The sequence below is a fragment of the Dromiciops gliroides genome, chromosome 1, assembly GCF_019393635.1.
Source record: "Dromiciops gliroides isolate mDroGli1 chromosome 1, mDroGli1.pri, whole genome shotgun sequence".
Lineage (NCBI taxonomy): Eukaryota > Metazoa > Chordata > Mammalia > Microbiotheria > Microbiotheriidae > Dromiciops > Dromiciops gliroides.
In genome coordinates this window covers 409189220-409215498 of record NC_057861.1, presented here as the reverse complement: position 1 = coordinate 409215498, position 26279 = coordinate 409189220, and the positions used below count along the sequence as shown (strand labels likewise).

The following is a 26279-nucleotide window of genomic DNA, read 5'->3' as shown; positions in this document are numbered from 1 at the left end:
AGGACAAATTAATCCTCCCCCCAATCCCCCACCGCCACCCTTACAGTACTCATGATATACATTTTTCAAAGACTTTGAGGACTTAATTTCCCAAACTACATGTTATATAACAACTGGCTTTTTGGAATATTTGTTTAAAAAAGCGTGAGCCAAAGGAAAAATGCAAGTTAAGAAACACATGTTAAATAGCCTTTCTTTTGAAGTGACCATCCATGTACTAAATGTAACAAGGAATTCGTAAACACCTGAGTTCTGTCAGCTGGTTCTTTTCCATTAAGGTAACACAAAAAATCCAAAATGGCTACATCAGCAACATTATTATGCTAAAACCGATCTAGATAGGGCTATTTTAAGGATGTCCATTACTTCCCAATGCTTCATTGATAACGAAGCCCTTGAGAATGCTACATAGAACTGTATACATTTTTTAACTCCTTTAAAGTATTTTCTTCAGCACTAAAACAATGTAGGAAGTCGTATAACACCCTCCAGCTTACCAGCTAAAAGGCACAAAAAAGCCATACTCACTAAAGGAGTTAGCATGAAAGAAGAGGTAAGAATAGCAACTCTTTGGATGAGCTTTCAGTCTGGAAGAAGTCAGATAGATTCTCTAGTCTTCAACAAGAATGAAGTACCATCCCAAATTCTATACAGAAATCATTTAAAATCTTTATGCAAGAATGTAATTTCAGCATGGCTAAAGGTTCACATTCTACAGTAGGGCAACTTCATTACCAACCTATCTACAGAACATGAGCTTATTTCTTTTAGCCTATCCATTGATGCAGTAGTTTTCATGAACCTCTGTGTGGATATCACACAAAAGCCAACAAGTTTTCCAGTACTTCCTCCCTGTTCTTCTGGAAGTGGTTCTGGAAGACAGATATATTCTCCAAGGTTTTCTTCTCTACTTCAGAGCTACAATTGCCATGGCTACCAAGAGCCTCAGCTTCCTGGGCTTTAAACTCTTTCTCCCTCTGCAGTCGGTACTGCACAATCTCAGCCTGAGCTGCTTCTTTTGCAGGCCTTTGACACTTCCTCTCTGTGCTTCTCCACCTGCAACAGCTGCTGGATACCCTGTGACTGGCTGGCCATGGTGACACCAACATTGCCAGGCCTCAACAGTTCCCAAGCCCTCTTCTTTCTTCCTTCTACCTTTCTTCTCTCTTTCTCTGTGCTCCAACCGGCTTTCCTATTCCTTTATTATTTTTCTGCACTATACCTCTTTTCTCAACATTTCCTTGCCCAGATTTTAATGAAGTTCATGTGAATGTTCTCACCCCCCACCCCTGCCCATTTCTGTGGCATTCTAGTTGTGACATTTATTTAACTCTTCCCTCATATTCCTCATTCTTTCTGTAAAGTATTGCTTCTCCTTGCCTTCCTACATTTCTTTTCTTTTCTCTCTTCTCTTCTTCCCTTTTTTCTTTCTCCACTTTTTTCCTTTTCATTCCCTTTTTTATTTTTATTTTTTTTCCCAAAACCACTTTGAATAATTATTCTTTAGAAATTCACCATATTGACATAAAGGATTGTGGCCCAATGGATAAATTGATATGCTGAGTTTATGCAGCAGTATTCTCAGCTGCAGATTTTTTGTGTGTGGCAGATTTCTTTTCAGCTGCGGGCTTCTTTTCCCCAGGTTTCTTTGCTGCTGGAAGCATCTTTCCCGGTTTCTTCTGCCCTGGAGCCTTCTTTGCTCCTGCAAGCTTCTTCTTACCTACAAGCTTCTTCTTCTCTTCCGCCTCTTTTGTGGCCTCCATAATCTTCTTTAGTGCGGCAGCTCTCTTATTTTCTTTTATATACGATTCTTAGCATGGCGGAGAATTGTATTCCGGTGCATTGTCTTGGCATGTGGGTTCAGTTTCACCATGATTCTCAAGTTCTTCAGTGGGTTCTTCTTGAGTACTCATCTATGAATCTTTTTGCGTGGTGCACAGAGGGCTCTTCGAATCCCTGGGATTTTCAAAATCCTGGTAAAGTCTGTGTTGGTCATCTTGTGCATGGGAAGATTGTAGTGACTCTTCAGGATAGCAGGCCTGCGCCATGTACCATACAGGTCATCCAACTTGTGGAAGGCCCTTTCAGTCCAAATACAGAAATGCCCCACATGCCCACCAGGAGCAAGTCTCAGAAGGTTCAATTTACTCACATTAAGTAAAGTTATACCAGGAATGTTTCTGAAGGCCTTGATAATACAATTATCATCATTATAGATGATACAAGGTCCACGATGCTGGATCCGATGACGGTTTCTCATTTTACCCTTACCAGCTCGCATATGCTGAGAAGCATAGATCTTTTTGATGTCATTCCATGCCTTCAGCTTCTTAAGCAGCAAAACTGCTTCCTTGGTCTTCTTATACCCTTCAACTTTATCTTCAACCATTAGGGGAAGTTCTGGGACTTCCTCAATTTGATGACCTTTTGACATGACCAGTGCTGGCAGGGCCGAGGCTGCCAAGGCAGAGCAGATGTTCATTCCCTTTTTTTTTAATAAAACAGGCCTTGATTTGCCTTTTTTGTGCTCTGCTTGAAATTTAGATATGGGGGGATTATGAAATTATATTAGATTATTTTTCTTCTTTTATAATGTAATCACTTGATCATGTTTAATGACTTTCAGGTTGTTCAAACATTTTTTTTAACCTTTTCAGATTTCTATTTTCTTCAGCATATTTGCATTTTTAAGATTCTATACAGTCCTTGTTCTAGATCTTTCAAGGGCATGCCTCAGAAGTTATCAGTTAAATTAAAGGTCCATTTTTAGCTTTACATGATAAGTTATTTTCATATATTGGTCTTTTGCTTTTGCCTCAGTCTTTCCTCCCCCACCCCACCCTTTGTATTTACTACACTGTTCTGAGCGAAACTTAGTATACCTCTTGACATGCAATCTGCCTATTTCTGACTGCTTATAGTGTCTTTTTTTAAAAAAACCTTTAGTTCAGCAATCATATTTCTGGATATATCACATTTGGGGTTTCAGTTTATAACCCTTAGATTATATCTATTTTACCATAACTTTTGGGTTCTATTGGTTCTGAACAGTTTTAGGCAAAGATATCTCAAAAAAAGATATTCAAGCTTTTTGTTTCATCATGGTTTTCAGAAGGACCAATAATTCTTAAATTATATTTATTTGTCCTATTGTTCAAGTCTATTGTTTTTGATAATGAACATCTCATATGTTCTTCAAATACTTTAGTCTTTTAAATTTACTTCAATAGATTTCCTATCATTATATTTCAGTTTTCTTTCCTCTATTCTCTTTTTGGGCTACTTAATATGTTGGTAAGACTTTCTAGCTTATATTCCAAACTTTTTATTATTTTACATTTTTTTCTCAAGAGTTTAAATTTTAGTACTAATTATTATATTTTGCATCATTTATTGAAGTTGGCCTTCCATCCATTTTCAGAGTCCTTGTGGCAAAATCCATTCTCTTTTTGGGGATTTACTTCTTATAATTAGAGTTATTTTCTTATCCCGGAGTTCTATCTTGGTATTCTTTCAGTCCATAGCATTCTTTGTTGTATTACTTGTGTTTTTGTTTGCTCATTTTTCAGACCCTCTCCATTAGAGATGGCTGGTGATGATCTTCATATTATATCTTCCAAGTTTCCCCATCTCTGTAATTGTTGAAGTTACTATCATATGCATTACTGAGCACAAGGCATAGGGTAGAAGTGGAGGGCTGCTAGTGGTACTAGGTCTGGACTGTAGCAGTGGGCCAGGCCTCCTTTTGTTAGTAGTTTCTGGACCCTTTCTTTTTCAATATCATTCCATTGAGCAAAAGTTGACACATATTCTCTCTCGCTCTCTCCCTCTCTCTTCCTTCCTTCTTTCCCTCTCTCTCTCTCTCTCTCTCTCTCTCTCTTTCTCCTTTTCCCTTCCCTTCCCTTCCCTTCCCTTCCCTTCCCTTCCCTTCCCTTCCCTTCCCTTCCCTTCCCTTCCCTTCCCTTCCCTTCCCTTCCCTTCCCTTCCCTTCCCTTCCCTTCCCTTCCCTTCCCTTCCCTTCCCTTCCCTTCCCTTCCCTTCCCTTCCCTTCCCTTCCCTTCCCTTCCCTTCCCTTCCCTTCCCTTCCCTTCCCTTCCCTTCCCTTCCCTTCCCTTCCCTTCCCTTCCCTTCCCTTCCCTTCCCTTCCCTTCCCTTCCCTCACCTCCTCTTCTCATCCCCCTTCCCTTTCCCCTTCCTGGCATTTAGCCCAATGTAGGGAAATTTGCAGATGTGTCCTACCAATGCATTTGGTACTTGTGGGGGACAGTCAGGAAACACAGAACACTGGAAGAGAAAAAATAAATGAGTAAAACCTATCGCACTTGTGGGCATGTAAATATTGATTTCCTCTTTTTCAGTCTCTGTACATAAAAGTTCTTTGATGAATGTAACTTCTACATTGAACAGCTGCTTCCACTGTTTAGCTGAGTTAATTCATATTTCCTTTACTAACACCTCACTGGGCATGATGTCTAAGTCAAACTAATTGATCCACTAAGTGATTTCTCTGATTCCATCCTTTAAGCTGTTCAGCCTAGTTTTTGGTAAATAAGCAAATTCTCATTTTTAGTCCATGATCAGATAAATTACATTTATCCCATATTATAGAATATTTATGGTGACAACTTAACTTAAAATTATTTACTGAAAAGTTCTTTGAGTTTTCTTATCCATATCCCTTAGGCATATTCTATTCTCCATCTGGTCTGGTATTCTACGATCTTGTTACATTCAAAATGAACAAAATAGAGTCCGTTGGGGAGTGCAGACTAAGGAAGAAAGGTTATAGGAAAGTAACAGTAATATAAAAAGAAAGTATCAAGAAAAGACTCAAAAATAGATACACAGAAGAATAAAAGTTGGGAAGGGGAAAACATTTCCAGAACTCACTATAGTACCATACTCCAATCTACCATGAAGAACTACATTTAAACCACCCTACATTTGAAGAAGGTTTTGAAGGGGAAAAAAGCAAACAATTAAATACCCATTACTGAATGGTTTCAGTATCAAGGTAGATTTCATGCTGGTCCTACTCTGATGTTGTGTAGCACTTCTAGAAATGAGCTCTATCCTTGTCCAATTATGATCAATGTCTTTCTTAAAACTGGTGCAATTTCATTTAACTGGGTCCCTTTCTTTTCCTTCATGCTTGAGTCACTGCCCCAGTACCTCACCGAAGTACTTCAAGTACTCTACAATTTGGATTTTGTTCTGTTATCTTATGCTTCCATGAACTATACTAATACCCCGAAGTTCAGTTCCTTTCAATTATTTTATTGCTCTTTCTAGACCTCCCCATACTGACCATCTCCTTGCTTTAACATCTATCTATAGGCCATAGACAAAACTGATATGATGACCTTGCTATCCACTACTTACCTTCCCTGATACCAGCTTAACATGTTTAGACCAATATTATCTACAGTCAGACTTTCTAGACATTCCATACACCTGCACAATTTATTTCGTCTTACCGTAATTGAGATTTTGCTTGTCTCTGTTCCTTGCCTAATCCTCAATCCTGACTTCTCCTGGTCCATCTCTTCTTACTGTTTCTCAAACCCTGATACTAGAAACACTGAGCAAGTTCTGGATCCTTATACTTTATAGTTTTGAAGATTTTTCATATATTATCTCACTAAGGAACTCGTGGTATAGTAGGAAGAATGTTTGATTTGGAAATGATTGGGTCACTCTAGAGATCAAAAGGCTCATAATTTAAAATTTATGATTTTTTTTAACCTTATGAATGACCTTGACTAAAAAAATCTTATTTTAAGCCCAATATGAATCCAGGTCTTTCCTGATTTCATGTCTTGTATGCTTTTCAATGTGTTATCCAGTCTCATAGTTAAGTAGTTTTTGTAATTTTTTTTAAAAAAATATTGTAACTTGTGGTCCAGGTCCCTCCAAAGTCTTGGGCTTACAGAAACTAGATCTGTTTATGGAGGCTGACTCAAGAGGGACATATTCTCTCTTTGTTTCGCAGTTCACTTCTGGAAAATCTTCAAATATGGCTTAGTTATATCTAGGTTCCCCCAAATATTAGAAACAAAATTATTAATTCTTTTAAAATTTAATTTTTATTTTATGGAATAAAACAAGCATTTCCATAACAGTACCATAAGATGATGATTTCCTATGAAATTGCAAATAGGTGCACAACATGCTCTTCCTTTCAAATATACATCAAAATTATCATATAATATTTTTCCTTTCCTTATCTCCACCTTAGAGATGTCTACCATTAAACACAAACACATACATATGTAAATTTATTTTATGTATATACTTCTATTTATCACTTCTTTCTCTGGATACAGATAGCATCTTTCTCCATACGTCCTTTATAATTAATTTGGGTGTTTATAATAGTCAAAATAACTTATTTGTTCAAAGTTGTTCTTAAAACAATATTGCTGTTACTATATACAGAATTCCCTTGGTTCTGCTCATTTTGCTCTTCATCATTTTATTTTATTATTTTTATTTTTAATTTTTTTTGTGGGGCAATTGGGATTAAGTGACTTGACCAGAGTCACACAGCTAGTAAGTGTTAAGTGTCTGAGGCCGGATTTGAACTCAGGTCCTCCTGAATCCAGGGCCGGTGCTCTATCCACTGTGCCACCTAGCTGCCCCTTTTTATTTTATTTTAAATTTTTGCTCTTCATTATTTCATGCAAGTCTATATCCATGTTTTTCTACGATCATCAAGCTCATAATTTCTTATAGTACAGTTGTCTTCCATCACAATCATATAACAACTTTCTTTGCCTATCTCTAAGTCTGATAAATAATATGCTAAATGTTCTTCTAATATTATTGTTAAATCTCTCTTCATATATAGGTCATGTATATATTTTGACCTTATCTTAGTAAATGGTCTATGTCCTGTTTCTGCCATACTGATTTCCAATTTTCCTAACAATTTTTAAGAAATAGTGAATTCTTATACCAAAATCTTAAGTCTTTATACTTGCCAAATATAAGGTTATTATGTTTGTTTGCTGATGTGAAGTATGTGTTTACTCTATTCCACTGATCTACCTTTCTATTTATAATTCCTAGTTCTGAAGATACTAAGTGCAAACTGGGTACAGGACAGCTTTTATTTTACCTCACAGAAAATGCTAAATATGTAGAGAATTCAAAGGAGCCCATAAATATAGAAACCGATGCATCTCTTAAATGTTCCACAAGCTGACCTCAGAGGGAATTTGGTATTGCCATTGGGACAATCCTTTGTTATCCAAGTGAATCCACCATTTCCCACAGGATCCTTCCAGTACTCATAGTACCAACCAAAAACTACTCATCTTCTGTAAGGTCAGCATACTTTGAGCCCTACTAAACAAGCAATCACCTTTCCATAGGATTTACAGCAGAGGTGTCAAGCATGCTGGCCCTGTTTCATGTGGCCCAAGTGCTGAGATGGAACCTTTTGAAAATGCAAATAGTAAAATATATAACAGAATAATTAAAACTAAAATCAACTAAAAATAATGTTAATCTTTGGCTTTCTAAGTCAATATGTATATGACAGACATCCTTATGCACATTTAGCATTAAAACCTCCCCCCAAACCCCATTTCTATTTGAGTTTGATGCTATTGATTTATATTGGTCTGAAAAATTCACTATTAGTATGGGGTGAAGAGTTGGGGGGATGGGGTTTGAAGGGTGTGCCAAACTTCTCTCCAAAAAGAATACTATTCAGGAACTATGAGTGTTTTCCTCCTCCCTCCCACCCTCACATCCCCTAGATTAAGACACTTTTCTTTCCAGAAGTTCTGGTTCCTGAACTTTTGGACTTACAAGCTCTTGAACTTGAGTTCACTCATTAGTCAACTCCCAAGATTGATGCTGTCTAGGAAATCCACCCTCTCTGGCTAGAAGTTTAGATTCTAGTTAGTACCATGCTTCCTAATAAATCAAAATCCTCCTCTTCTCCACACAGGAGTTTGAATTTCAGGAACTTTGTCCATGTCCATGTGACCAAGTATATATCTCCTTCTGTAATGAACTTCTATTGGAACAATATCAATGTTTTTGCTGAAATCTTTTGGGCTGGAAAAGCCCCCAATCAGGTCTTTGGTTTCTGATCTGTTCTAGGAAAGTTGTGGATGAGTATATGTACCTCCCATGTGTTCCTTACCTAAAACCAACTGTGAAAATTCATGAATTCCTGAGCCCAGGACCTAGATCTGCTCTGCTCTGGCCTAGGCTGTTTTCTGATGAGAAGGGTGAATAAGAAATTTTTAAAAATCGGGGTTTTGGGAGTTGGATTTTACTGGTCATCCCAAAGAAGTGACTCCACCAACAGTCTATCCTTCAGAGGTTCATCTAGCCAACAATCTTGAATGCAGTCACTGGAAGCCAGTCAGAAATGGTAAGTTGTCCTCTTGACCAATAGACATACCTATGTTCTATGCTTATCTAGGGGTACATGTTTTCTTGTCCCTAGACGAAAGCTTATATGCTATAGGCTGATCAGGGATGACTGATCAACCCTTTCTTCCTTTTATATTACTTCATTAATGAGTTCTTTCCTGGGTGATCTGCTTCACATTGCCTTTAATTTCCTTCAATTGTTTAAGGGTATGCCACGCCTAGCAATCACCATCATCATAATAATAATACTGGTAATAAACAAAAGACTAGCTTAGCATTAAAAAACAAACAAAAACAAATAAACAAAACAAAATAAAAAACCCATGCCTCAGTCAAATCAACTTGGTAGTTTGAAGTCAACTGATTTTCCCCCCATTTTTAATGGAAACATAATTGGCCATCTTAATAATCCTCAAAACATATTTAAGACAGTCTTGGAGATGAAACTTTGGAGAGCCAATTCCTTACACAATACAAACATTTGAAAACACACCAGAATATATACAGAAACATGTAAACAATTGCAAAGTAATTACAGCTGTACGGAGGTAGAGGCATAAATGCTCGGTTGATTAGAAGCAGCCTTGGCCAAGGGAAAACACTGGTTGGCAGTCGAGAGATCTGGATTTCTTGTTCTGATCCTCCCAATTTGTCTGTGTGACTAGGAAAGTCACCTAACTGCTTAATGCCATCAGTTTCCTCAACTGTCAAAAGGGAATGATAATTCTAGCCTGCTAAATTCACAAGGTTATTAAATGGGAATAAAATGGAATAAGAGAGATAAAATCACATTGATAAAATTGCACCAGTCTTATACAGATGTCAACTAAGAATGGCAATTTTTATTTTTATTTTAAATGGGACCAAATGGAATTAGTGCTAGTTCCAGAGAAGACATAATTGTAGAACAGGATTTTCAGTCAGCAAGTATGGTGTAATAGAAAAGAGATTGCTTTTTGAGATTGCTTTGAGCTGCCCCATTTTTAAAATAAGGATAAGCACCTATCTTGCAGGGTTATTAAGAGAATCAAATAAAAAAAAACCCAAAAGAATCAAATGAGGGCCATTGTGTGTGTGTGTGTGTGTGTTATGTCTGGACCTGGGTTTTAATCCTGTCTTTCACACATTTTTTGCGTGTGACAATGGGCAAATAACTTAAGCTCTCACCATCAATTTTCTTTTTGCAAAAGAAGAATAATAATAATACCTGTAGCACTTCCCTCATGGTGTTCTTGTGAGGCTCAAGTGAGATTATGAATGTAAAGCACTAAATAAATGTCACTTATTATTATGAGTCCACTTTCATATTTTAGAAGGCAACCCTAATATGCGCAGTCTATCAAAACCAATGGGAACAAGCATAGCAAAATCTAATGTTCTCTCTGCTTAATTGTAGCACAACAAGAATTGAAGATTTATTTTCTGTGGCTAAGTAGTCTGTGGTTAAGTAGACTGCTTCTAAGGGTTTTTCTTTTCTTTTCTTTTTTTTTAAAATTGGCAGCACACATACTTAGTAAAAAGGTCATCAGACCATCCAGGCTCCTTCCAATGAACTTTAATAGGAAGAATGACTGAAGGGAATTTTTAGGCTGGCTAGTTAGGAAGGGAGGAGGTCCTAGCATGTTATATTTGATATTGTGATCTTATTAAATCCAGCTGAATCTTTTTTGCCTCTGGTCTCTATTTTTTCTCTTTCATGCTTTCTTTCTTTCTTTTTAATAAAGGAAATTGACAAGTAAGTTAAACAATTTCAGCAATTAAACGTTATGATCCCATAATACTACAAAAGGGTCATGATTTCTCATCACTATGGGCACCACCCCCATGGACACATATTGTAACCATGCCTTAGTATATGAACTTCATAAGGTTCTGTGACTAAAATGATCCATCACCTCTGACCAACCTTTGGGGGTTGAGTTTTTGTAAGTTCAGCTAGGCTGGTCCTTAGATAGCAAATAGTCTTGTTACCAGGCCTGTGGTAGAACCATTCAGATGTTACTATGCTAGCATAGCCTTAACAACACCATGATCATCTCCATCATCTGTCAAGGCATTAGAGTTGAACTTAGTGGAAGAATTATCCTAGTAACATTTTTTCATTTAAAAAATAATTTTATTATAAAGTTCCTAACCATCAATAAAGATAAATAACCAAATACATTAATAAAATAAATAAAATATTACAATAGACCTTTAACATTTAACGTAGTAGACCCAAACACACGAACATACAATAAACAGAAAATATATTTGTTTTGTGTCCTTTTCTGTGTCTTTTAAAAAGTTTTATGCCTCATGGATTTCTTTACTATTTTTCTTTTCTTTTTTTAAAACTGTTTTTATTTGGTTTTCTTTGTTTTTTTGCGGGGCAATGAGGATTGAGTGATTTGCACAGGGTCACACAGCTAGTAAGTGTCAAGTGTCTGAGGCCAGATTTGAACTTGGGTCCTCCTGAATCCAGGGCCAGTGCTTTATCCACTGCTCCATGTAGCTGCCGCCTGCTATTTTTCTTAATATGTAGTTGTAATCAGTACACATTCTGGTCCAATTTTACTGGGTCTCTTTATTTTTCATTATATTCATATTTATCATTGTTTATAACATGCTATCTTATTGAATTAGAGATAGGGACTACCTCTCTGTTTTTCAGTGATACAAGGAACTCCCTTGCTAAAGAGATCCCCTACCTTAATCTAAGAGATTCTTCTCTCTAATTTATAGTCTTAGAGAGCTTCATTTAACACTGAGAGGTGAAATGATTTGCCCATGGCTCCACACAGAATTTATCAGAAGGTAGGATTTCCGCTGAAGTCTTCCTTACTTCTGGAGAAGGAAATGGCAAACCACTTCAGTATCTTTGCCAAGAAAACTCCATGGACAGTATAATCCACAGGGTCAAGAAGAATCAGAAATGACTACTTCCTGATTTTAAGACTAGCTATGTATCCACTGTACCACACTGCCTCCTATTCTATTCTATTAATAGCATTAATTATTCAAACACTCTCCAATCTCTTATCACACAGTTTATTTCTTTTTGGTGTTTGTTTAGATAAAATATCCATTCCTTTTCATGAGGTTTTTTACAGTAAATTGTTTGTAATGAAATTGGTGGCTTAAAAGGTTTAATTGGTTTCTTCACTTTTCTATTATGAGATTACTCTTCAGAATGCTGGTACCAGTCTGGAGACCCACCAATAATGTGTCAAATTGCTTGTTTTCATGTTGTATCACCAATATTAATTTTTTATCTTTTTTGGGGGGGGGTATTTTTCCATTCTAGTAGGTATAACTTAGTATCTTAAGGTTGTTTTGATTTTTGTTTCTCTAAGCATCTTTTTTTAATGTGGCTATTAACATTTATATTTCCTTTTTCCTAAAAAAGATTATCTGTTCATGTTCTTTGACCATTGTTCCATTATAAAGTACTAGTCATGTATAAGTTCCTTATGAATTCTGCATGTTTTACTGTTATTTGATATATTTGTTGCCACTATTTTCACCCCAAATGCATATTTGTTCATAATAGATGTATTGATTTTGCTGTAAATATACTTTTATATTTGTATAATCAAATCCATCAATTCTGTCTCAAATATTTCTTCAAATTGTTTATTTAATACAAATGTTCTTTTCCATAGTTAGGATAAACATATTCCCTTTTCACAGTCTTTTTTTTTTAAATTGGAGGGTTTAGTACATTTGCATTTAGCTATCAAGCTTAATTATCAAATTAAGTTTAACTTTTCTTCACTCCATTGGAAAAAGAATAAAACTTTCTTATTCTTTCTCTTTCTGTTATTAATCCAAAGGATTTAAAAAGTACTGTAAACAAAGAACCTTTGTTTTATATTAATAATTGTGTAGGGTTCTTTAATATAGAATTCCCTGATATCAAAGAAAGGAGTTTCTTTTGAGAAATTCCTTGCTCCTATCTTTCCTTCCTGCCCCCACTGCTACCATTTTCTCTGTTTTTCTGAAATTACTTTGATGCATTTATAATTTAGACAGTACTATGCTCTAAAAATTTTCACATTCGTTAGCAACTGGTTTATCTTAATTTTGAAAGTGGGAGGATACTTAGCTGGTCTTAGAAGTTTTTCATAAAGTTTCTGCAAACATCATAAAATCTTCATATTACATCATTGAATCTCTAATGCCCAGCACAGTAGTGCCTTGGCATAGTAGAATGAAATTAACCTACTTGTAATTTCCATTAAATTTCATTTAATATGTATCTTTCAAGAACCTGTGAAGATCCTGCCTTGTGAAGGTCCTTTAAAAGAACAAATACACAGAGAAAGTGAGATAAGTCAAAGGAGGGGTTCAAGTATAGTTATATGAGGAATTTGAAGTAGGGAAAGAAATAATTTTACCTGGGACTGGGAAGAAAAATAAGGGAAGATTTTGTTGTGGTAGTAGGATCTAAGTTGAATATGAAGGATTAGAAATAACTCAACAGATAGAAATGGAGGCAAGAAATTAATTTCAGGAAGGAAACTTGGCAAAAGCAAAGGAATGGAGCCAGGGAAGGTCAGAATAAAAATGGGGCATGGAGGATAATTTGGCTGAAATATAGGCTAAGTGAAAAAAAATAGTAAAATACCTGAGAAGAAATGGAAGTGGTTATCTACTTAGGAAGTTATTGAGTAATAGACCAGTAGGCATTTTCCAATGGTCTATATGACTATGTTATATGTTAATATATGAGACACATGATGTATGTTTACAACCAAGAATAACTTAAGTAGAAAAACTTATTATATTCCTATGGGGGGGGAATCAAACTTTAATAAAATAGAGGATTTCCAAGCATGCTTGATTAAAAGACCAGAGATATGTAAAAACTTTGAAGTATAAACACAGGAATCAATAGAAACATAAAAAAGCTAAACATTAATGAATAACCCTAAAGAGCTAAGCAAAGATACCTTGCTGGCACTCTAATATGGGGAGATGATACATGTGTCTCCTCTGTACCTTATTACCATTAAGAGTCAGAGGGCTAATTAGCCTGGGAGTGGTTCTATTATGTCTTTATTTGAAAAGAAGATTGAAAAGGAAGGGGAAGATAAATATAGGAAGGTTAAGGAAAATTATTTTGCATAACTGGTGTTCACAAATAGAGATCTATACAAAGAAGGATGGAGGGATAGAAGAGTGGCTGATACTTGAACCTCATTTTAATTTGGTCAAAGGAAGAATGCACTCACATACACAACTGATTACAGAAATATATTTTAATCAACAAGGAAATAAGGAAAAAGAAGAGAGAATTAGAGGGAGGTTAGATTAAGAGAGATTAATTATAAAGAAAGCAAAGTAACTAAGGAAATATTTATAGATATTTTGTGATGGCAAAAAATTGGAAACTGAGGGGTACCTATCAGTTGGAGAATGGATGAACAAATTATGGCACAGAAATGCAAGGGAATACTAGGGTGCTTTAAGAACAAGTTGGGAATATTTTCAAGGAATCCTGGGAAGACTTGTATGAACTGATTCAGAGTGAAATGAGCAGAACTTGAAGAATAACATACAAAGACAACAATATGGTAAAATTAAAAAAACTCTGAAATACTTAGTAATGCTCATCAGCATAATGACCAACCATGATTTAAGAGAAGCAGTGATGAACCATGCTCCCCACAGAGGTGAAAAACTAAAAGTGCAAAATGAGACATTTATTTTTTTTAGACATTGCCAATGTGGAGTTTTTAAACTTGATTTTACTTGTTTGTAACAGGAGTTTTATTTTTCTTTCTTTCTCACTGAAGAGGTGTGAGAAAGAAGGTAAATTTTTCCTAATTAAAATACAATTTAATTGGAATATTTCTACACTGTGATAACTGTCATAATTTTGTGCTTTGGTAAATCATAATGGATATTCTTCTTTGCTCTCAGATGCTCTATGTTTGCAGTGCTGTCTGCTTTTGTTTGCTCTGAGGAAAATTTTTCTTTAGTTTAAGTCTTTGATCACATTTTGCTTTGCTTTTTAGTTTTCCATTTTTTACAGAAAAGTTGTGGGGAGGAAGATTAACTTCTTGGATCCAATTAATTTAATATATGTACTTTTCTGTTTTCTAAAATGTTTAGTAATGAAATTGGTCACTCCCAGCTTTATTACTTATTTTGTTACATTGTTCTTCGCTTGACTTGGTTCATTCCATGATTCGATGCTTCCACTGTGCTTTTCCTCCATGGAGATCACCTCAAAGCTTTCTTACTTGTTTCTTCATTCCTATGTTTTGTGTGTGTGTGTGTGTGTGTGTGTGTGTGTGTGTGTGTGAGAGAGAGAGAGAGAGAGAGAGAGAGAGAGAGAGAGAGAGAGAGAGAGAGAGAGAGAATGCTTAGATGAATCACAGCTCTTGGCTGAATCACAGTACTCCTTTAATTCACTTAACATTACTTATTGTTTAATATTCCTCTGCTAATTATTTCATGCTGTCTATTGATCCTTCTGCTTTGATTTCTGAAGAAATATGACCCAGGTGAAAATGTAGCTTCTTTAGGAGGGTAGCAGAGCCAAAATCCATACTACCTGTGCTCTGATTAGTGGTGGAATGTTAAGATGCAGAAAATCCCCTATCATTGTACAGACCAAGCAATGGGGGAGATTTTGGGCAGTAGGATGGAGGGAACATATTGGACTTATAACAGGACTTAATTCTCACTTAGTACTTCCTAGAAGGCAAGAATGGTCATGAACTCTTGGAGTAAGCATCTCCTCAATATGACCAACACATTCTAGAAGTTGAGACAATGGATAAGTTTTTTGCCTCCTGTACAACTTCAAAAAGAAAGGATTAGGGCCTGGAACTCTGAATAGGAGAGCTCAGGCCTCTTTGAAGGGCCTAATATGGCTGCAGAGAATCCCATTATAGTTTAGCCCTTTAACAAGGTTGGGAGGAGTTAGAAATGGTCTTAGCACCTTCCATTTCTATTCGAAGGCTGGTTGAGGGAAAAAATGGATGTATGCTGAGTTTTTTGAGTCACTGCTATTTGCAACTGAAGTAGTACAAGGTGCTTCAGGAATTGTGAGCTATTTGGTCAGCAAAGAGGAGGATATATGGTAGACATATGTTAGTAGGATGTGGAGGCAATTTCTTGTTTGATATAGAATGATGTCTAATATAGAATGTCCTAGGCTACAGTGAATAGCTGCTCTGCATGTAACATATAATGTCATGCATCTATGTAATATAACAGAATGCATCAAGGTTAGTTCCCAGGGCAGTAACAATTTGTTACTGAACAACTTGTGTTGTATGGATTTGTTAAGAGATATAGTCTCTAACATCTGGGCTATACTATCTCTGGGGTAGGGCTATGATTTTTTTCCCTTTATGAGGAGTAGGAGGGAGGACTTGGATGGGTACTCACTCCTTCTCCATTTTGTATCAAGAAGGGTATTGGGTGAGATTTTTATCTACTACAATCAGATATTTGCAGTCTAGGGGCATGATGTTCTTTTGAAGGGGGATTCAGGATAAAAGTCATTTTCCATGATCGTTATAAAGGCATGGAAATATTTGGCTTCTTCTTAGCCAGCTCTCTCCCTCAAAATGCTAATTACACAAAAGGCAATAGCAGATAGTAGGCAAAAATATTTATCAAAATGTAATAAAACAGTAATTAGGGGAGTTTTATAGATTAGTTTAGATGATGGAATACACAGGATTCAGGGAGTTCTGTGACTCAGGAACAAGATGAAATTTCAGCTCAACCAAGGAAGTTATTCTTATGAGTGGGTGTGCAGGCACTGGGAATCGAGAGACACGTTAGTGTTGGATTTCCCCACATGCCTGTAGCTACAGGAGCTTGCTCCCATCAGCTATTCAGAGTCCTCATCCTGCCTCTTGTTATCCCTTTTGAGTTCTTCTTTTCTCTCTCCAGTTTTTTTGAGGTCCCTCCATCAAACTGAAATCTCTCTACATTTATACTGTATTATAGGTTGAAAGGTTCTCAGCAAATCAGGGGTCACATCTCTCTACACATATGTAACATCACAAGGCAGTGCTTTAGGGACCACCAAAACAGTCATGGGTGGAGGTGGGGCTATATTATTAAGCACATTGAAGGCAAGAACTATTTCATTTTTTTTTGCTTTTGAATCCCCACTGCCTGGTACTTTGGTAGTTAGTTTAAAATGTTTACTTATTTGCTTAAGTTCATGTTAGGTATTAGGATTGGGAGGCCAACAACCTAACTGTGATGATATCATTATATCTAGTATTCCTAGGTCAGTGTAATGAGGCTCAAGAGAATGGTAAGAAAAAGTTCTCATTTCAATTCAAACATATTATTGCTGGCTCCCATCTGGGGTGCTGATAGAGATAATAAACCCAAGAGGAGTTTCTGATTATTAAGGGGATGGGATATCACAGCTCATCAGATAGCAATAGGAGGCACTCTTTTCCAGGTGTTTTTCCCAATTATTCCCTTTTTCTTACTTTCTTTAAAAAGACACCCCTTTTTGTGGGTGGAGCGGAGTAGAAATTGGCAGTGTATAGGATCATAAATTCATAGATTCAGAACTGGACATGACACACTGGACTTGGAATCAAAATCTTTTCATTCAATTCCCCTTCTGTACCAGACATTTAAATGCTGGGCAATCTTGGGTAAATCCTAACCACTCTGTACCTCCGTTTCCTTGTATGCAAAACAAAGTTATTAGAATTTATGGCCTCTAAAATCTCTAAATCTAAATTTATCATCTATGTAATATCTGCTTCATAACATGGGACATCACAAATCATGTAGTATTAAATTTAAAGCTGAAGAAATTGAGACCCAGAGAGGTTCATTGGTTACTGTAATATTAAGATCTAATTCATGGTAGTAAGTGGCAGAGTTAGGATTGGAACCCAGGTTGTTTGCTTCAAAGTTCAAAGATCTTTTTCTTGAATAGTGTATTTCTTTCTTTTCTTTTCTTTTTTATTTGGGGGGGGGCGCAGGGCAATGAGGGTTAAATGACTTGCCAAGGGCCACAGCTAGTAAGTGTCAAGTGTCTGTGGCTGGATTTGAACTTGGGTCCTCCTGAATCCAGGGCTGGTACTTTATCCACTGAGCTACCTAGCTGCCCCAAAATAGTGCATTTCTTAATTGGTATGAGAATTTAGGAAGAACTGACTCTGCTGGACTTCCCTGGTTCATTTTATTCTGGCATCTTACAGGAAATCCTAATGAGAATATTAAAACACGATACTTCATGTTTTGGATGTTTATTACCTCCACTTTATCCTGTATATATTTTGTCTGTACATAGTTGTTTTCATATGGCCTACCCACATAGACTGAGTTTCTGGAGGGAAGGGTTATTTTTTCCTTTCTTTCCATCCTCACTCACAAACTTAGAAGTCACAAAATCTCAGAGATTGAATGGACATCTATAACTCATAATCATGGAGTGCCACTTTGAGTATTGAGATATGAAGTGACTTGGCACAGGGTCACATTTTATTCATGTCAGAGGTAGGACCTCAACCCACATCTTAGCACAATGCCTACCACAAAGGAGGCAATAATAAATGCTTATTGACTGACTCACTGGCTCTGAAATAAAGATCTATTAGAGTCATGAACTCAAGATTCATAACTAAGACCTGATGAACATATTTCCTACATTTTCATTCATGTCACTCAATGAAATGAGAGATATGCATAATGTGGAAGATGCTGTTTGTCAGCAATACTCTATTGTATTTACCTGGATGGCCCAAGAGCCTATCTCTTTTTAAGAGATGATGCCAGGAGCCAGGAGCCAGAAGGGCTGCTTAGTTCTTTACTTGTTGTAAGATCTAGAGCAAGTCATTTAACATTCTTCAACCTCATTCAAACCATTTAGGGAATTAGGTGAAAGCTGAACTTTACTGAGAAACAGATGCTACATCTGAGATGAGTTTCCCTGGGTAAACAAATATTTCTCAAGGTTTAATTCCAAAGAAGGTTGCTGTTGTGGATAGCCATGAAATATATTAGGTAGGAGATGGGGTGGTGGTAGTTTTGGTAATGATACCCACATTACACCCAACAAAAATAGTAACCACATACCTGACATCACTCACAAACTTAGAGATCACAAAATCTTGGAGCTAGAAGGGATTCGCCCACAACTTATAATCTCATAGTATTGCTTTGAGTACTGAGACATTAAACATCTTGCCCAAGATTGCCTTCTTGATTCTAAGACCCAACTATTATTTATGATGCCATTCTGACTCTCATAGTGCTTCTTATGATAGAATAATAGATACTTCAATACTCAATATATTACAATTAGGGAACATCAGAAACATATGATATCTGCAGTTCTAGAATAGCATAGTTCCCATATAGCAGAAGTCATTGAAGGTCAGGGCTTCTTATTATAGGGAAAAACTCGAACAGTAGAGGGCTTATATACGTATGAGTTTGCTCAAGAAAAACAACAAAGATCATATTTGGTTTAACTCTCAGGATATTAGTTAACACTTTTGTAAATTCTTAGATTCTAAAAAGGTTGGCTGCCAAAGGGAGATGTAATTTAAGAAAGTGGAACAAGCCGCAAGGTAAATGCCTCAAAGGAAAGGAAAACCCTCTTGAGAACCAGTCATCTGGCCATTCTCTTTCCTTATGAGTGTTATTCTGACCGTTTCAAATAGCCCCGCACGCCAAAGTAAGCCCTGAAGTGGGGGAAGGTTTCCCTAGTGGGATCCCATCTCTAAATTTAACTCCCCCTGTGGACTGTGTGTATTGTTACTGTCAGTATCATATTTCAAAGCTTCAGCTTAAAGCTGCTACAATTTCTCCTGCAAAAACCATTTGTCCTTTAAGCCGAGAATAAAGAATATGTAAACCAGCAGTATTCTTGGACCCTGATGAGAATTTAATTTCTCCTAGCCTGAGGTTCCTAGGGGTGTTTGCCTACAGTTGGGAAGGTCCTGAAACTGACATCAGATAAAGGAACCTTTAGGTGGAAAACAACTCAGGAAATTCGGAAATGACAAACAGAAATAATGAAAAGCCTGAAGTTGTTATCTTAAAAGTGGAAGTCAAATTCTTGTCTTAGTTGCTTGCAAAAAACAAAAACTTTCAATCATCAAGACTTCAACATGGCTGTAGATAGAATTAGTCCCTAAACTTCTTGATTAACTCTGAGTTGACTAATTGAGTGAGATTTCATCATTGTTTCCCAGGAATCATGTACAGTGATTCAAAAAAACAAGGAAGGAAAGGGTAAAATTAAGAAAATCTAAATTTAGGTTTCCCATCTAGAGAAAATAGCCAGTGGTAATATCTAATGGACTGCAGAGCAGCAGGCTGCCAAGAGTATTGGAAGCACTATTGCTTAGGCATTTAAAAGAATTTTGAATGAAGCTTCCCTGGGAGAAATCCTACACTACCCTTCCTGATTGAAGGCTCATTGAATTATAGACATTTCTTCCTTTTAAGTTTTCATGTTGGGGGAATGGTTTTCAAATGTGAAAAAGCAATATTTCTTCTTGGCTTTATTAGACAATAGATACATCTCTCATTCAAGCTGAATTTGCTTCTCTATTGGCAGATTGGCTCTCTCTTTCTCTGTGTTTGTCTCTCTCTGTCTCTCTGCCTCTCTGTCTCATTTTCTCTGTTTCTGTCTTTCCCTCATTTGCTTATCTCTCTTATTCATTCTCTCATTCACTTTTTCTGTCTCTGTGTCTGTCTCTATGTCTCTGTTTTTTCTCTCTGTCTCTCCTGGATTTGGAATCAGAGAACTTCAGTTTGAATCCTGATTCTCCCAATAAAGAATGGGCAAATTGCTTATTCTCTTTGGATCTCAATTTCATCTGTAAAGAGCATGGCTTAGTGGATAGAGAGTCTGTCTGGAAACCAGGAAGACCTAGGTTTAAAATTCTGTCTCTTAGTCATCTTGTCTATGTGGCTCTGGGGAAGTCACTTAACCTATCAGTTTAATTAGTTAACCTATCAGTTTATTAGTTAAACTAATTAAACTTAACTAATCTTGTTTTTAAGTAACAGCTAAATTTTACCATAAAAGTATAATCTTAAAGGTTGAGTCAGCCTGGAAAGGTGAATGGAATGCTAGACTTGGGTTCAGAATGACCTAAATTTAGGATGACTCTATACCTCAGGTTTCAAATCCTATCTCAGACAGTAGTTATTTTGTTTTTGTTTTTGGTTTTGTGGGGCAGTGGGGGTTAAGTGACTTGCCCAGGGTCACACAGCTAGTTAAGTGTCAAGTGTCTGAGGCCGGATTTGAACTCAGGTACTCCTGAATCCAGGGCCGGTGCTTTATCCACTGCATCACCTAGCTGCACCAAGATAGTAGTTATTTTAACGTGGAGAGTCATTTAAATTCTCTGTGATTTGGATTACTTACCCCTTAAATAAGGAGGTTGGACTCCAATGGCTTTGAAGAGGTCTTCAAAGTCTAAATCTCTGAAACACAAAATACCTTTGTTTGGCATTGTTTTGGGAAACATCAGAATGTGACTAGGTAACCTGTCTCCCTGTCTGCACATCTAGAATGGTGCTACAATTGGGAGCTCTATTTGTGTAAAACCAAACTATGAATTGCAAAAGCTTAAAATTTATACTAAAAAATATCTGAGAATTGGAGAGGACCTTACACATCTTCAAGATCATCCATATTTTACAACAAAGAACCTCTATCACATTCCTGAGAAGCAGTCCTTCAGAATCTGCTTCAAGAATTCCAGTAAGAGTTTGCCACCTCCCAACGTAACTCATTACAATTCTGGAAAGCTCTAATTATGAAAAGATTTTCTTTTTTCCTTTAGCATTTTATTTTCCTCCAATTACATGTAGAAAAAAATTTAACACCCATTTAAAAAATCTTGAGTTCCATATTCTCTCCCTTCCATCCTCAACCCCTTCTTTGAGAAAGCAAGCAATTAGATATAGGTTATACATGTGTAGTCATGCAACCATATTAGTTATGTAGTGAAAGAAAACAGACAAAAATCCTCAAAAATTAAAAAGTAAAAAAGTGCTTTGATATGTATTCAGACACCATCAGTTCTTTCTCTGGGATTGGATAGCATTTTTCATCATAAGTCCTTCAGAGTTGTATTGGATCATTGTATTGCTGAGAATAGATAAACCATTTACAGTTTAATATCTTGCAATATTGCTATTACTTTGTACACAATACATTTCACCTTGCGTCAGTTCATGTATGTCTTTCCAGGTTTTTCTAAGAGCATCCTGCTCATAATTTCTTATAGCACCATAGTACTGCATCATAATCACACAACAATTTGTTTAGCCATCCCCAATTGATGGGTGTCCTCTCCATTTCCAGTTCTTTGCCACCAGAAAAGATCTGTTATAAATATTTTTGTACCTATAAGTCCCTTTCCTTTTTGTTTTTTATCTCTTTTTGGATATATACCTAGTAGAGGTATCACTAGTTCAAAGAGTATGCATGGTTTTATAGCCCTTTGGGCATAGTTACAAATTACAGAATGATCAAATCAGTTCACAACTCCACCAACAATGCATTAATATCTCATTTTTCCCATACCACATACAATATTTGTAACTTTTGTTCTATTAGCCAATCTAATAGGCTAGTACCCCAGAATTATTTTTATTTGTATCTCTCCAATTAGTAGTGTTAGAACATTTTTGCATATGGCTATAGTTTTGATTAGTTTATATATTTTGATCATTATCAATTGGGAAATGGTTATTTTTATATATTTCACTCATTTCTCTATCTGTTTGAGAATTTAGGCTTTTGTCAGAGAAACTTGTTTTAAATTGTTTTCACAGTTACTATTGCTAGCTGTATTTCCCTCCATCCTATTCCCTCCCTCCTGTTTATTCTGTTCCCTCTCTCCTTTTACCTTGTCCCTCTTCAAAAGTGTTTTGCTTCTGACTACCCCCAATCTTTCCTCCCTTCATCACCCACTGAACCCCCTCTTATACCTCTCTCCTCCTACTTTCCTGCAAGATGGGATAGATTTTTATACTCAATTGAGTTATGTGTGTGTATTATTCCTTCTTTGAACCAATTCCAATGAGAGTAAGGTTGACTCACTCCCCCTAACCTCTCCCATCTTCCTCTCCACTGTATAAGCTTTTTCTTGCTTCTTTTATGAGAGATAATTTATCCCATTCCACCTCTCCCTTATCCTTTCTCCCAGTACATTCCTCTCTCACCCCTTAATTTAATTTATTTTAGATATAATTCATTCATATTCAACTCACACCTGTGTCCTCTGTCTTCCAACTGCTCTAATAATGAAAAAGTTCTTATGAGTTACAAGGACCATCTTTCCATGTAGGAACTCTAGTCTTTTCATCAAGAATATTTAAAGTCCTTTCTTTCATTGAATGTCCATTTTCCTTTGAAGTGTTATAATCAGTTTTTCTGGGTAGGTGACTCTTGATTGTAATCCCAGTTCCTTTGCCCTCTGGAATATCATATTCTAAGCCCTATGGTCTTTTAATGTAGAAGCTGGAAGGGTTTGAAGGAGAGCTCAGACAAGTCACTGCCTTTCCTCTGCTACCTTGGCTCTCCTCATATTGCAGTTTTAACCTAACCTTGAGTGGTTGGGAAACTGCATAATCTTTAAATATTGTTTAGAGATCTTTAACCAAGAACCTATGTTATGCTGACCAGAAACTCAGAGACAAAGACTGAAGCAAGAAATTTTCTCACAACTGTACATCCCAAGGATGACATATATCTTATTTGAAAATTGGCCCTGTACTGGTCAATCATTCTTTCTAAGGACCCCTACCTGGTCCTTGACTATTCCCACAACTGTCAAACTTTGGGTATGGACTACTGTGGAAATTTATTTTGATTTGGGGACCCTACCTTTAGACTGAGATTAGAAAGCCTTAGGCGCTCAGGGTCTCTCACCACCTCTTCAGCTTCAGCTGAGCTAAAAAGCCCTGTGGGCTATACAAGAAGCCAGGTCAGATAGCTGGGGGGGGGGGAAGCCCCAACTCCCTCCCACCTGAGCTGAGCTATCTGAAAGATCCCAGATAGCCTGTGCTGAGGCATGAGGCTCGAGAGCACCCCCCCCCCACACACACACACCAGCTGCAGCTCTGGCTGGTGGATTAGCTTGGTCTGTGGGGGCGAAGGAAGCCTGCAGATTTGAGTGGAGAGAAGAAAAGGTATGTATAGCCCTGGGAGTTAGATAGACAAGAGCAAGGACGGACTAGATAGAGGAGAGAAGGAGGGGGGCTGACTAGAGGGGAGCGCGGACAAGGACAGAGGAGAGTTCGGTTCTGACAAGGAGACAGGGGGCTGAGAAGAGGTCAAGAGGGCAACTGACAAGATTAGAAAGGAGAGACCGGGCGGGGGGGGGGAGGAAGAGGACGAGGACGAGGACGAGGACGGGACAAGACAAACAGTAATGCAGGACTAGGAGGGCTGACAAGGTTACAGGCCTTATTACAAACCAGGAAAAGTGTAACGTGCCCTGAGGCTGGAGGGGGCTAAGGCCCTTATTGTATTCAAGAAGTTCGAAGTGCAGCAGGTGGGAAAGAGAGGCAGTGGAAAGAGGCCACAGGAAAGCAGTCAGGTTGCACATTTTATTTCCCTGTATTCTTAATTTTCAACAGTATCTCAAAAATAAACTCTGCTTTGATTAGTTGATTAGTTTGATTAGTTGGTTAAGAGGCTTTTTAATCTTTAGTTTATCAATTTGGGAGTGGAGCAGTGTGGTGGAACTTTACAAATGGCCCACATTAAATTAACGAAGTCAGTCAAATAGTCAAAAGTTCCCAGTTTAGTCCTCCAGTCAGCTTTAGTCCCGCCAAATTAAGTTAGTCAGTCAAAATATCCTTCACTACTAAATCAGCTGAAGAAACCCACCTCTCCTGAGTGAAAGGCAGAGCCTTCTGGGGACCTTAAGCTTCCTTTGGTACAGACCTAGATGCAGGCAACATCCAGAGGAGAGTGCTATTCCAAGATTCTGAATGAGGGCTCAGTATAGAATGCTAGGCTTTTTCCCCTCTCTATGTTCTTGGCCTTCCTACTTGGGATACATTTACCAGATAGATTCCCTCAAGAAATTTGCCTCCTTGGATAAAAATGCCATTCCATCATCTGTCTCCTTAACCCCTAAGCCCACAGTTATCCCTCAATTCATTTCATCCTGGCCCAATTGGCCTCTTGTGACATCATGGTTTATTGGCCAGAATGAGAGATATTCTTTTGGATTCCCTCCCTTTGACCAAAAGAGGGAAATGTCCGGATCCCCATGCCAAGACCACCCCTCTCTTTTTATTCCTCTCTATTTACAATGAGGAGACACCCTGTTTTCTAGAGCTAAAATCTAGCAAGCAATATGGGCCCTGAGCCTGACATAACAACAATTCTTTGCAATCACCCTCTGAATGATCTCAGGTACAGCAAAACCCCAGAATTGTTTCACACCAGCATCAAGTGGTCCCTGAGCTCTGACAAGCACCTATAGGACCCATGTTTTGATCATGAGTTCCTTCTATGACTCAAACTTGTCTCATTATAGCTACTATGCCTCAATTGTTAGGGCTACTGCTCACTGTGTAGCCATTGGTATAAGTATTGAGATTTGTTCACATTAAAGCAGGTCTCCTACTAGAGGTGACCCCGGCACATATATGTCTAGTTTCCTTCCTCCAATGGAATAAAGAAAACTTTTTGTTTATAACCACTGTTAGCGTCTTGGTTTTATTTGGTTTTATTGTATTTTATTTTTAGATTTAGAGTTAATTTTGGTTTTGATAACCTGTGAAACCTGTGTGAGCTCTCTGGGTTTTTTGTTTATTTGTTTTGTTTTTGTGTTTGTGTGTGGGTTGTTTTTTGTTGTTGGTGGTGGTGTTAACAGCAGTTTCAGAGTTGCTGTGGCTCTTTGGTCATTTGGTCAGGGTTGACCCAATAAACACATTTTAAATACCAGTCAATATGCTAGGTGTTTGTAATGCAAAGACAAAAACAAAAGCATCTTTCCTAAGAAGCCTAATCTGTCCATCTGGTTCTGCTCATGCAGATTTCTCTTCCTCAAGGTTCAGAATTGACTATATTAGTAACATTTTTGGGGGATTTTTCCAGGATGAGCAATCAAGCTTACTTGTGAGTAGTTTTAAGACCCCCCCACTCCTTTATACTTCTTTTTAAAATCAGAAACTATTTATCCTTCTTTAGTCTTGTAGCTCTTCTACTATCCTCAAAGGTTTTACCACTCTCATGACAGGAACTCTACAATTACATCAATCAGTACTTTTAGGAGTTTAGGCTACAGTTCAATCACCCCAGGCCTAGTGATTTGAACTGACTTAAATTACAACAAACAAAATATCTTTCAGTGCCATTAGTATTCATTGCCAAACAAAGTTTATCGTAGGCTCTGATACTATTCTGGCAAAGGCTCCAAAGAGTAGTGTTGCTTTTTTCTGATCATCCTTAGTTAATTGTCTTTGTTTCCATTTTCTAATACATCTTATGTTACACATGTATATGATTGTAGCACTAGATTAAATATGGTTGGAATGACCAGGCTCAGAGTAGTTATTAATGGGTTGATGTAAAAATAAATTGCAGCTTCTAGGTGGCCCAGAGGATGAAGCACTGGGGCTGGAATCAGGAAGACCTAAGTTTAAATCTGACCTCAGCCATGAAATAATTATGTGATCCTAAGCAAGCTACTTAACCATACTTGCCTCAGTTTCCTTATATGTTAAATAAGCTGAAGAAGGAAATGGCAAATCACTCTCCTCTCTTTGCTAAGAAAAGCCCACATGGGGTCACAAAGAACCAGATATGACTGAAAATGACTGAATAACTAGTCTCTAATCAAATGAAATTAGATTAATTCTATACAGAGGACATTTTTTCATCCTTTTAAAATATGTCCCTTTTAAATAATAAA

The 26279-nt window shown here is 37.2% G+C and overlaps 2 pseudogenes; both read right to left on the bottom strand.

Moving 5' to 3' along the window:
- Positions 1 to 772: 772 nt before the first annotated feature.
- Positions 773 to 1095, bottom strand: LOC122741966 (annotated as a pseudogene).
- A 470-nt stretch (positions 1096 to 1565) lies between these two features.
- On the bottom strand, positions 1566 to 2482 carry LOC122749850 (annotated as a pseudogene).
- Positions 2483 to 26279: the final 23797 nt, after the last annotated feature.